The following is a 14,678-nucleotide window of genomic DNA, read 5'->3' on the forward strand; positions in this document are numbered from 1 at the left end:
GACCTATCTTAGGACGTTTAGATCTTACCTTCGCAAACCTACCCTCGTGCTTAACCTTGTCATTTATTCTCGCACCACAGGTCAACATGCTCAGCCTCCTGTGTGCACATTCAAAACCTTCATGGATTGCCGACCAAGCACCTTCAGCGGCACAGAAGGTGCTGTAGGCCTTCTTCACTGGTTCGAGAAGCTCGAGTCTGTTTTCGAGATGTGTGATTGCCCGGAAGATCGTAAGGTGAAGTATGCTACTGGAACACTCGAAGGAGCTGTGTTAACCTGGTGGAAAGCACAGGTCCAATTGCTTGGGTTGGCCGTTGCTAACGCCACCCCATGGAACGGCTTCAAAGAACTGATTAGAGAAGAGTATTGCAGTCGTGACGACATCCACAAGCTAGAGGTGGAATTTTTCAACCTGAAGATGACGGGGTCTGAGATTGAGGTGTATACTAAGAGGTCAAACGAACTGGCCATCCTGTGTCCTACTATGGTGGACCCTCCTTACAAACGCATTGAGCTGTACCTTAAGGGCTTGGTGCCAGAAATTCAAAGCCACGTAACCTCAGCTAACCTTGGCACTATACAGCAAATCGTCAAGTTGGCTCACCGTCTCACTGATCAGGCAGTTGAGCAGAACAAACTGCCCAAACGTATTAGCGCCACTACTTCTGATGCTCCCAACGACAACAAGCGAAAATGGGATGAAAACTCCAGTAAGGGTTCTGCTTCGGTTCAGTCTCAGCAGAGAAAGACTGATGGCTACCAGAGTCCTGGTCAGCAATCCTCCGGTAATCAAGGACAGGGTGGGTATCGAGGAAACCACCCGAAGTGCAACAAATGTAACAGACACCATAGTGGTCAATGCAACAAAGGACGTTGTCAGAGGTGTCTCAAGATGGGTCACGAAGCCAAGGATTGCAGGAGCTCATGGCCTGCAAATCAGAATCGCCAGCAGCAACAGCAAGCACCGCAAAATCAACAACAGCAACGGGGCAACAGGGGATGCTTTCAGTGTGGCGCTGAAGGCCACTTTAAGAAGAACTGTCCCTAGCTTAACCAAAATCAGAACAACAACAACAACCAGGGAAACGGGAACAACAATGGAGTTAACAACGGGGGTAACAACAATGGTAATGGAGCAAGAGGTCGTGCTTTCGTGATTGGTCAGGGTGATGCAAGGAATGATCCCAACGTTGTGATGGGTAAGTTTCTTCTGGATGATTTCTTTGTTACTGTTTTATTTGATTCGGGTGCCGATACTAGCTACGTGTCCTTAAAAGTTAGCCAAATGCTTAAGCGCACCCCAACACTTTTGAACACCAAGCACACGGTAGAAATAGCAAATGGCAAAAGTTTAGAGGCTACACATATAGTTAAAGGTTGCAAGCTTGTCCTTGCCGATCAGCCCTTTTCTATCAACCTCATTCCTATCGTTCTGGGTAGTTTTGACGTTGTCATTGGGATGGATTGGTTATCTCAACACCAAGCGGAGATTATTTGCAAGGAGAAAATCGTCCGCATCCCTCGCCCTGGTAAAGAACCCCTCGTGATTCGTGGCGACAAGAGTGGTGCTATTGTAGGCATCATCTCTTTCCTTAAAGCCCAGAAGTGTTTACGGAAGGGCTACACTGCTATCCTAGCCCTCGTTACTGAGACATCCGTGGAAGAAAGGAAGATAGAAGACATTCCTATTGTACGCGACTTTCCCGAGGTATTTCCTGAAGAATTACCTGGGCTTCCACCTCATCGACAAGTCGAGTTTCAAATCGAGCTAGCTCCTGGAGCAGCACCAATAGCTCGTGCGCCGTATCGACTTACTCCATCAGAACTTGAAGAACTGTCTACGCAACTACAAGAACTTCTGGAAAAGGGTTTTATACGTCCTAGCTCTTCGCCATGGGGAGCTCCAGTGTTGTTCGTAAAGAAGAAAGACGGTACCTTCAGGATGTGTATTGACTACCGCGAGCTCAACAAGGTGACCGTGAAGAATCGTTATCCTCTTCCACGCATTGATGATTTGTTCGACCAGTTGCAAGGGTCGAGTTATTACTCTAAGATTGATTTGAGATCAGGATACCATCATATAAGAGTCCGAGAGGAGGACGTCTCCAAAACAGCATTCAGAACTCGTTACGGCCATTACGAGTTTTTGGTTATGCCTTTCGAGTTGACGAATGCACCTGCGGTTTTCATGGACCTCATGAACCGAGTGTGCAAACCTTATCTGGATAAATTTGTCATAGTTTTCATTGACGACATCCTGAGGCTTATTCTGGAGCTTCTACGAAAAGAGCAGTTGTATGCCAAGTTTTCGAAATGTGACTTCTGGCTTCGCGAAGTCCACTTTCTAGGCCATGTGGTAAACAAGGATGGAATTCATGTGGATCCATCTAAGGTTGAATCGATCAAGAATTGGCCTGCACCCCGCACACCAACAGAGATCCGCCAATTCTTAGGTTTGGCAGGATATTACAGAGGGTTTATCAAAGATTTCTCCAAGATTGCGCAACCTCTCACTTCACTGACTCAGAAGGGTGTCACCTATCGTTGGGGTGATGCACAGGAGTCCGCATTTCAGCACTTGAAAGATAGACTCTGTAGCGCACCTATCCTCTCATTGCCTGAAGGCACAGATGATTTTGTGGTTTATTGCGACGCTTCCATCCAAGGACTTGGTTGTGTGTTGATGCAACGTGACAAGGTCATTGCCTACGCATCGTGCCAACTTAAGGTTCACGAAAGGAACTACACTACGCACGACTTGGAATTGGGAGCAGTTGTTTTCGCGCTTAAGATATGGAGACATTACCTGTACGGTACCAAGTGCACCATTTACACCGATCACAGGAGTCTCGAGCATATCTTCAAGCAAAAGGAGTTAAACATGCGTCAACGTCGATGGGTCAAACTCTTGAATGACTACGAATGTGCGATCAAGTATCATCCGGGCAAGGCCAATGTTGTGGCTGACGCCCTCAGCCGGAAGGATACCATACCTAGGCGTGTACGTGCGTTACAGCTTACCATCCAATCTAACCTTCCCGCTCAGATTCGCGATGCTCAGGTTGAAGCATTGAAGGCAGAGAACATCAGAGCTGAGTCCCTAAGAGGATCGAGGCAACGGCTAGAACAAAAAGAAAACGGCGCCTACTATGTTAACGGACGCATCTGGGTTCCACTTTATGGAGACTTACGTGAGCTTGTGATGGATGAAGCACATAAGTCTCGTTATTCAGTACATCCTGGTTCGGATAAGATGTGCCACGACCTAAAGACTACATACTGGTGGCCTGGTATGAAAGCCAGCATAGCAACCTACGTCAGTAAATGCTTGACCTGTGCTAGGGTCAAGGTCGAATACCAGAAACCATCAGGCCCACTTCAACAACCAGAGATCCCAAAATGGAAATGGGAGCAAATATCCATGGATTTCGTTACTGGCCTGCCCAGATCTCAACGCGGAAATGATACCATTTGGGTGATCGTGGATCGACTGACCAAGTCTGCACATTTTCTGCCTATCAAAGAAACGGATAAGTTTTCTACTCTAGCAGACATCTACCTAAATGAAGTGGTATCAAGGCACGGAGTGCCAACCTCCATCATTTCTGATCATGACGCGCGTTTCACCTCTGAACTGTGGCAAGCTATGCACAAGTCTTTTGGCTCACAATTAGACATGAGCACCGCTTATCATCCACAGACGGATGGGCAATCAGAACGCACCATCCAAACTCTTGAAGACATGCTTAGGGCATGTGTTATCGATTTTGGTAACGGCTGGGGAAAGCATCTCCCATTAGTGGAGTTTTCATATAACAACAGCTACCACACCAGCATACAGGCCGCTCCGTTCGAGGCATTGTATGGACGCAAGTGCCGATCACCTCTCTGTTGGGCAGAGATTGGTGACAGTCAAATCACTGGCCCAGAACTAGTAGTAGATACAACAGAAAAGATTGCTCAGATACGACAATGAATGGCGGCAGCGCGTGACCGTCAGAAAAGCTATGCCGATAAGCGAAGAAAACCACTCGAGTTCCAGGTTGGGGATCGAGTGCTGCTCAAAGTCTCACCTTGGAAAGGTGTAGTCCGATTTGGCAAACGGGGCAAGCTCAACCCGCGTTATGTCGGACCGTTCGAGATCATTGAGAGAATTGGAAAAGTCGCCTACAGGTTGAATCTACCTGAAGAACTCAGCGGAGTTCACAATGTTTTCCATGTGTCAAATCTGAAGAACTGTCTGTCAGATGAGACCCTCATAGTTCCTCTCAAGGAGCTCACTATCGATGACCAGCTGCGATTCGTCGAGGAACCAGTAGAAATTACGGATCAAGACGTTAAGATTCTCAAGCACACCAGAATACCCCTCGTCCGAGTTCGTTGGAATTCCCGTCGTGGCCCAGAGTATACCTGGGAACGAGAAGACCAAATGAAACTCAAGTATCCCCAGCTGTTTAAGAAAAATGCAACCACTACTGAGGCTGAAGCTATCGCAGAATTTCGGGACGAAATTCCAAATCAACGGGGGGATGATGTGACACCCCAGGAAAATCAGGAAAACAACGCAACTTAACTAGCTTCCTCAGTAATCACGCACTAAATTTCGGGACGAAATTCTCTTAACAGGGGGAGAATGTGACAACCCTCAAAATCCCATGTATTCCGTACAATTTATTAATAATAATTAATGTGCTTGACGACTGTGTGGAATTACGTGACTGCTTTCTGATATCTGTGTTATATTTACATGTGCATGTTGACACACTAATAGTGTACAGAAAAGTAATTAAATAGTCTGTTATGACTTCCTAAGTGTTAGAAATTAAAAGGGTTACAAAAATATATATAAAAGACACTTTACGGATTAATTAAGCACTTTAACGGAACAGTATCAAACTGAACAACCGGACATTACCCGGAACACTAAAATATTACCAGAGGCATTGTTTTATTTTTCTGAATTAGTTATGATCCCCGAACATCATAACACCTCCTAAAAATATCTACTAACTAGATCATGTAACTAATACTTAGATTAGAACTAGTAAGTAATCAAACTAGTTAACACCTAACCTACTACCCCCCCCCATGTTGGATGATTAGGGGACATGGGTCCCACCCTTGATTACTTTGTTATATTTTATAAAAATCTTGTAGGGAATATACCAAACTTAGATGCCATATGCCATCCTAATCTCTATATAAACCACTAGTCCATCATCACATTCATCACTTATCTTCATCAACACACTCAAACTCTCTCCTCCCTTCTCTTGTTCGGCCGCCCCCTAGTACCACCACCACCACCATCACTTGATCACCTTCAAGCATTCTACAAGCATACAAAGGTGCTACGGGTCATACAACGGAGCTTGGTGCTCTCGGAAGTGGAGCTTGGTGCTCTCGGAAGTGGAAGGACCTTCTCTATTTGCTATTAACCACCACATTTCTTCACTCAAACTTCCCTAGCCTTGAGCTAGTGGTAAGAACTTAGATCCGTTCGTTCTTCATGTTATTTAAGTGGTTAATAGGTGATTTGATGATTAAAGTTATGAAACACTAAAGAACTTGCACTAAAGTCTTGAACATGTTGGTTAAAGAGTAACTAGTGGTGTAAATCATGTAGATCTGGTGTGGATATGATTATTGCTGATTTCATTGATAATTTACTGGTTAATATTAATGTTTGATGTTGTTGTGATCACTAAACTTGTTAACGGTATCGATCGAACCCGATTTAGAAGGTTAAACACTGAAAATCAGAATCTGTCCAAGTTTTACAGCCAACTTCAGTTGGCTGTAAACAGGTCATAAACTCAACGAAAAACTGATATTTTGAGTCTAAAATGTGATATTATAAAATACGGTTCTAATGGCACCGGAATCGTAATTTTTGGACTTCGTTTACTATTTTTAAAGTGTTAATTTGTAACAGCAACTTAAGCTGAATTTTGACAGTAATAAATGGGTGTCGTACTTTCAATTATAACCTGAGTTTTGTGATGAATCGGACCATGAAATTTGTACAGTAGATGACAACCGATGCATGTGTAATTACCCCACTGGAATTTCGTAAATCGGACACTCGATGAATTTTTAATAAATTGTTCCGTGGACTGTGGTCAGAAATTCATAAATCTGAGTTCAGTCCGGAATATGATTTTTTATAAAATATTGGTAGTGAACCGGACCCCGATATTTTTACACAACAAAACATGGAAAGTTTAAGACATCTTGTAAAAATTTGGGAATTTTTGGAATAATTTAACTATTTTATTAAAATGTCCAAAAACAGCCGGTTTTGAATATTAATGCTGAATTGATATAAGTTGTGACTCGCGTGTCTAAATGTCGAGTGTGCTATCCGTGAATGATCTAACATGGTATATATGTTATGTGCATTATCGTATGTTTGATTTTGAGTGGGGAATGGATGAGAAACTTAGAGGGGAATAAACCGTTAAAACGATGCATGTTGTGTGATAGATACGTGTAGGAACTTTGTGTTCTATTTGCAAGCCACTAAATGACTAACTGGTAAATTATATTAGGACGTGATTGACCGACCTTGACTGTTAGCTATATTGAGAATCTAACCGAGCAAACCGAGGTGAGTTCAGACTCTTTCTAAGGCATGGGATTCCCAGGAGTTTGGGAATGGGATTGATTAACTACTTGTACTATCATTACTATTAAACTACTTTTTACTGTCCTCGGATTGAAGGGCACGTACGTAAAACCTACGTACACGATCATAAGACCATCAACTCTATCACTTTAAGTCCCTCATTTATCGACTTAATCGCCGAGGCCTATGGCGAGCGGGTCATTAGTTAATAGCGCTATTAGGTTTAACAAACCTCACACCGTGCCAGTCGGACGGGCGTGTACTAATGGACTATGGGCAAAGGGTCAATGCTGATAGACATTGACTTAGGGCACCTCTTATATTTTCGTAGCAGTCGATACGCGTGGTCTAGTAGCACATGGGAAACCCCCACTAATCTTCGCAAACATGTCAGAAAGACCGCGACGCAAACTCATACGATACATGGTTTTCAAAACGAACAGATAATTTACGAAACAAATGCCATAACTAAACAACCAACTGTGAATTCACTCAACTTTGTTGTTGACTCGTTGTTACATGCCTTACAGGTCGTTAAATGCTTGGAGCTTGCATATGGAGGTGGTCGTTGTGGGATGCGAACTGATATGTCCCGTATTTAATAAATAAACCTTATGAACTTATTAAACCTACGTTTTGGACTTTAAACTTATGAACTATGGACTATGTTTTGAACTTACATTTTATGCTTCCGTTGTTTAACTAAAATCGGTTTACTTCCTTTTGGTCACCAATCGTATTGTGTTTGGTTTTAATTACTTAATTATGTTGTTCGATATGATTGGTGGCTCGATCCTGGTCATGTCACGCCTCCAAGCGGTGGTACTCCGCATGGTGGATTTTGGGGGTGTGACAAACCATACCCTATTATGGTTATTAATATTCATTAGGTTCGTATGCAAGTAGTGTCACGTATAATTCTACACGTAATCTAACACATAGCATGCATGTTATACTAGCATATACTGTATTGGGCCTATCCTAGCATGTGGGCAGTTAAACAGTAACAGTCAAGCAACAACAGCAGCACACAGTCCATAACATAAGTTAGTGCGGCCCAATAGCAAGGCAAGGCAGTCCAATCGAAACTAGGTAGTCTCGACTCGAGATCATGAGGTCTCGAGTCGCAACCAAGGGGTCTTGGGTTGCAAGTGGGAGGTCTCGAGTGATGCATGCACGAGTTGAACCTTGAGATCTCGAGTCAGATCTCGAGTCAGGACCGGGAGATCTCGAGTCGCAACCCAGATGGTCTCGAGCCCCTTAATGTGCATGTTTGGTCTCGAGTCATCGTTCAATGGTCTCGAGTCGCAACCTCGCGGTCTCGACTCGCAACCACTGATGCAAGCACGAGTGGAAGCCTTCTAGGACATTCTCCAACTTTTGTACTATCCAATCAAAATTCATGAGTATGTGCTGTCCAATCAGAATTCACTAACATGTTTTCAACATTCTACTCTAATCAAATCGGATCAATTAACATGTTTTTCAAATATCCTTCACATATTCAAACTGAAAAGACAAATTTCATTTAAGTTTCCAGATTTCATTTCATGTGACAAAAGGTGGGTTGTACCCCAAGCTAGTGATACTTGTACATTCTCCCCTAAAACCCATCTTCTATATTCATACCTTCATTCATTACCTACCCAGATTTACATTTCCACTACTGAATATTGAAGCAAAGTCACAATCTTTACATATCCTAAAATTATCATCATACAAATCAGTAAACAAAGATTTACACAGAGATCGACATCCTTGAAAGGCAATTTTTATATCTCGGGTCATATAATGCATCATTGTCTCATTATTCAAATATTCATTTAAGGCCTTTAACAGTGATTCTCATAAACATCATTTTCATGTTAGGCCACAAAGAAATCATTCAAGTTAATTTATCTTTTAAACACAGGTAAGGCCATTCAAGCACATCTGATTATACATATTTGCAAACAATTTGTATCTAACAAATGACATCATCTCATTAACAGCTAAATCAAACAAGAAATCGACACATATACAAGATCAGGAACTACAGGAACGCGAACAATAGTCAAATACTAACCGACGGGTTAAGATGATGCCGTCGATTCTTCTGCTGACGTCACCCTGCCGGAACTCGAGCCGCAGCCACCGCCATCACCATCACAGCAGAACCACCTCACCATTGTCGCCGCCGTCACGGCGGCGCTGTTATCACCGCTGCTGTGAGGTTCCACCGCCGCCAGTTCAACCGAAATCCACCATTCCGCTGTCGTAAGGCGCCGTCAGAATGACGGTTATGACCGCCGTCGAACCACTGTCGCGACGCCGCAGGAGAGGGGTGGTCGACCTCTCTTTCTCGTTCTTCGATTCTTTAGATGGGTGTGAGTGAAGGTATAAGAAGAAGGGGAGGTTGGGGGTTTTGCGTGGCCGGAATTGTATCGCCGGATTCTCGCCGGAAAACGGCTCCGGCAGCCGGACATCAGAGGGGAGGCAGAGGTTGTGGGTTAGGGTTTTTAAGTGAAAAATGAGAGGGGGATGAGAAGTGATGCTTAAATAGGTAGGGTTTAGAGTGTAGAGGAGTTGGGTTGGGCTTGGCCCGCGTGTATGGATCCGCATACCTTAAGTGCCTAGCTGAGCCCAAAGCTCGGTTTAAGTCACGAACAAATTATGATCGAAAAATCATTCCAGCTTTCGATAAGTTATTTATTTTCGATTCGAGTCACCCGTTAAACAAATCGTTCGCGGATCGTTAATATTAATAATAATAATAATAATAATAATAATAATAATAATAATAATAATAATAATAATAATAATAATAATAGTAATAATAAGAATAATAATAATAATAATAATAATAATAATAATAATAATAATAATAATAATAATAATAATAATAATAATAAATGTACGTATTCCCAAGATGCCCTTCTCTCGACAACGAGAGTAACAAGCTCGTCTCACGACGATTAGGATCAAGGGTTCAAGTTGTCACATTCTCCCCATGTTTCAGGAATTTCGTCCTCGAAATTTAAGCAAACGTCATACACTACGCTCCATAAGTATACATAGACTCCATTACCATACATAGATACAAGCACTTTCACGGAATTTCACAGAACGAACATGCAAGCCACATAGCACATAAGGTCACATAGCACATAAGATCGTGTAGCCCAAGATACACAGTGTTCGTATGTATTTCACATAGCATAGAATTCCACAAATTTAATTATAACATCCAAGTAACGTACAGGAAAACCCGAAGTGTCACAAGTTGCGTCAACTCCTCCTTCTTTACATTTATATTGGTTTTTGCTGTCTTTTTGCTCCTTTTGCACATTTAAGCTCTTTTAACCCTTAAAATTAAAAAGGAACGAAAACACAAGCTTTTTCCAACATTAGTACTAAAAAAGTGTTGCTTTTACGCCATATTTGATATAATTTATATATTGTATTTTAAGCACGTCAATTATATACTGAGAGTCAAGATCCCATACAAAGTAAACATCTTATCGTACAAAACATAATAACGATATGGAAAAGTAAAAAAAAAAACTTTGTGTCATTCTCATAATTATATTAATCGTAATTACCCTACAGGATCAAAGTTACCCTACAAAGATCAAAATTATCCTACAAGATCAAAATTACACTTCAAGATCATCTGTAGAGTAATTATGATACTCTACAAAATTACCCTACAAGATTAAAATTACCCTACAAGATCTTTTGTAGAGTAATTATGATACTCTACAAAATTACCCTCCAAGATTAAAATTACCCTACAAGATCTTTTGTAGAGTAATTATGATACTCTACAAAATTACCCTACAAGATCATCTGTAGAGTAATGTTGATAATTACCCTACGATTAGAATAATTATGAAAATGTCGCTGCGTTTTTATTTTTACTTTTCCATTTCATTAGTATGTTTTGTACGATAAAATACTTTGTATTTGATCTTGTGTCAAAAAAATTTTAGCAATCAGGCAACTAAGACATCTTATTATATGCATAAAACGTATATTTTTATATTATTTATCACTTATTATTAAGGTTTATATCAATACAACTATTTTTGTGGATGGTAGACTTATAATTTATTCATTATTTTAAGACGTCTAAGACAACTTTTGATGCGTAGGATACAAGTGCTCTATGCAATAGTTTCTAAAATCGCCCACACTTCTCCTAATTAATGCATTATTTAATTAACTTATCATAATTAATACATTATTTTTTTTTGAAAAGAGAATTTCATTAACACAACTCGAAGTGCCCTCAAAGCAAGGACCTACGACCGAACAAACAATACAACATCAATCCAAAGGGCAACAACACCATTTTTTCCAATCGACATCTTTGTATCTAGACCTATTACGAAACCAGAAATATGCCATCGATTTAACGCTCTCTACACTCTCTACTGGCCTCCGTCTTTTGTTGTTGAAAATCCGACCATTGCGCTCGTTCCACATAATCCATAAAGTAGTGTAAACAATACCTCTAAAGATGTACCTCTTGTCTTTGGTCATTTGTTGAATCTCCGGCATGTTAACAAGGTCTGAGATGTCAAAAGCATAACTATGTTGTAGCCGACACCAAACTTCAATTCTGTGCCAAACCTCCTGCGAATACAAGCATCCTGTGAAGAGGTGTAAGGCTGTTTCCGTCTCCCCTTGACAAAAACTACACTCCGGGTGCTGAACATTAATTCCGCGTTTAATGAGCTCTGCGATAATAGGAAGCCGATTTCGCATAACTCTCCACACCATGATTTTACATGTAGGATCGTGTAGCGACCTAAACGAGTCGTTCGGAAGAGCTCAAATCCGTTTCAGAGGCGGAAACTAAGAAACGGACGTGTACACAACTTGAATCACACTTTAAACCTCTTGTATATTCGATTAACAATGATTACAGCGAGAGGAAATACCGGCAGCACCTCGGTATCGATTTTCCTGACCGTTACAAATGACAAAGACAACAAGCCTATTTATAGTCTAACCCTATCCGTTTGAAACTTCTCAAACGGTTACACTTTCAAACGGCCATGCTCAAACTGTCACCTACTTTCAAACGGCCAACATTAAATTCAAACGGTCAACAATTATTTATGTAAATCTCAAACGATTGGACCCTAAACAAGGCATCATTTCATTGGACCATTCAAATGAATGGCTTCTTCTCATTGGACCTTCAATAGGTGAACTCTCATTGGACCATATCTTTTGTCTTCATTCACTCTTTGTATTTTACGTGACCATTTTTGACTATTCATGAGATGATGATGCAAGGAATGATGTCACCATATGATGTCATCATCAAAGATGATGACATCATGTATGATCAGATCCGTAACGAAACACGAGACTCGATATTAAGACGTAGACGATAGATGACTACACCAACAGACTCCCCCTCAGATGTTGACGAGTCTTAAGTGTCGAGTCTTCTACGACTTCAGTCTTTATCACAGTGTAAGCATCCTCAACTCTTTCTCTTTTCTTTTCATTATCATCACCAGACTCTCCACTAACAATCTCTACTCAGATGTCTTCAGACTCCCCCTTTCGATATACTGGGATCGCAGCCTGGCATATTGAAATCACAAAGTCTTCAGGTATCGGAACCTGGCATTTTATCTTCATATAATCTGCACATTCTCTACCCAAAAATAAATTCTCTGATGATAACTTGTAAAAACAATCTCACCAGCTAATGAACCATTTGCAGGAATAATACGATCAAAGAATGATTTTACAACGTTAATCTTTGATAAACCACTTGAAGATATATTTTAATTTTTTTAAAAAAAACAACACACTTTCCCAAACCATCTGTTCATCATGTTTAGCACTCGGAATTTTGAAAATTAGCTCTTCAACACCAGTTATCAAAAATCTTTTTGAATTTTTTCAAAAATTTATGCTAAAACACACTAAAAATCTTTTTGGATTTTAGAATGTATAGAAATGAAATGTAGAGAAAACAAAATATTTACAAACAATATTTTTGTGAGTTTGTGTAAGAGGATCATATCATTTTTGTGACAAATCACTAACACCATTAAGCTTTAAACATACTCAGTTCTAAACGATTTACCTAGATTGTCAGTATATTGGTCCACTTTAAATTTTCACACAAATTTCAATCGATTCGAGATACGATATTAGTGTTTTAGAAACTTAAACTTAATTGTGTATCACTCCACTCGAATATACTCCTGTATCCAGATCCCAATATTCAGTCTTACAGGTGAGTATACCACAGATGATATCTGTAAAGGGGTTATGTGCGAGGGCCGTGAGAGCTCAGGTCGATACTTCCGTATACGCAGAGAGATGACGGCTTCGACTTTAGGTGGGTCCCCTTTAGAGGATCTTTTGATTACAGCAACAGCGACTATCAATTTTATTGTTTCATCAGCTTGCTGAGGGCGATGCTATGTTTCAAGCATTTTGCGAAAAGCATTATCCGGGGACTAGGTCAGTACTTCCATACAGCAGAAGTCCCGGGAATACCCCAGATATCACTGAGTATAAAGACCTAGTATCTCAGAATACGGGACCTTTCAAACAAGATTTCAGGGGTTACGCATATATTCAAGAATAGTTACCCACGAATCAAGTAAGTTTGAATTTAGGTTTATATCTCGTTTCAATTTACTAAGTGTGTAAAAATCTACTGACACATCCACAGTAAGATTGTTTATCACTTTTAAACTTTCCAAATCTTTAGTATGTTGTGATAGTCCACTGATGTACTATCATTTCCTCTTTTTCACAAGAAAACTCAATTTTGATTTTATCATGTTTTTGACTTTTTCAAATTTTCTAATGTTTTTGGATTTTCTGAAGTTTACTACTCCCCCTAAAATACAAACACATTAACGAAAATATGAAAACAAACTGTACAGAAACATGACAACCGATATCAAATCACATCAATTCGCCATTCGCTTGGCATAAACAATCAGAACTCCCCCTATCAACAAACTATTTTCCCATTTAGATTTCAAAACACTTAAGTTTGTTTTAATCAAAATGGTTTTTCCGGAAAATAAGTTTGATTGGATTTTATCACTTGTAGATTTATCAAACAAATGTTCGGGGATATGGTTCATCATCTTGTCTTCCAACCAAAAGTAGGAAAATACAAGTACAAATTAATGTCCTTGATTTACCATTTGCAGTTCAGAAACCTCTGTACCACTTGTAAGAAATACACAAACAAACCTTTTTACCGTTTAAATGATTGACGTTACCGAATATAACTCAAGAAAGATGCCGATTCATGCTCCACGCTTACCAACCTGGGAGCTCCGGCAAGTCCTGCAAAACCTCAAACACACATTAAGAAGGATGCCGATTCATGATCCACGATTACCAACTTGGGATCTCCGGCAAGTCAGGTTTTTCTATTTAAAAAGATCCACCCAAGCCCGACCAGCCTTGGGTGTTTTCGACAATTTTACCTCAACCAATGGCTCCTCTGGCTTTGACGAACCAGAATCATTGCCTGCAGATGGCTTGTCTGACTTTGATGAGTCAGATTCATCGCCGGGAAGTGAAAACTTCACTTTCTTCTTCTTCTTATCCTCTTTAGTCCTCAGATTTGTATCTGATGAATTCATCTTGCTTGACTTTGCAACCGAGGAAGTTGATTCATCAGAACTCTTATTCGATCTGTCTGGTGAACCCGAGGACAAAATCTTCTCCAGATATTCTCTGGCCTTCTTCCTCTTCTTTCGCAGTTTGTCTTTTTGCCCCTGAGAAAGCTTCACTTTCTTTTCTTGAACTTTAGGTTCTTGAACCTTCTGTTCTTTGGGCTTGACATTGACTGGAATCTTTGCCAATTTCTGAGAATTAACCCTCAATCTTTCATTTGATCTCCTTGGGCAATCCCTGGCAATGTGACCTTTGATTTGACAATTATAGCATCTCCTCGTCTCATAACTCCAATTCTGGTAGTTAACAGCAATGTGTCCTTGATAGCCGCATCGGTAACACACTCTGTTATCATACCAATCACCATTTTCATACCAAACGCTCAGATCAA

Source organism: Helianthus annuus, chromosome 2 (genome assembly GCF_002127325.2).
Source record: "Helianthus annuus cultivar XRQ/B chromosome 2, HanXRQr2.0-SUNRISE, whole genome shotgun sequence".
Lineage (NCBI taxonomy): Eukaryota > Viridiplantae > Streptophyta > Magnoliopsida > Asterales > Asteraceae > Helianthus > Helianthus annuus.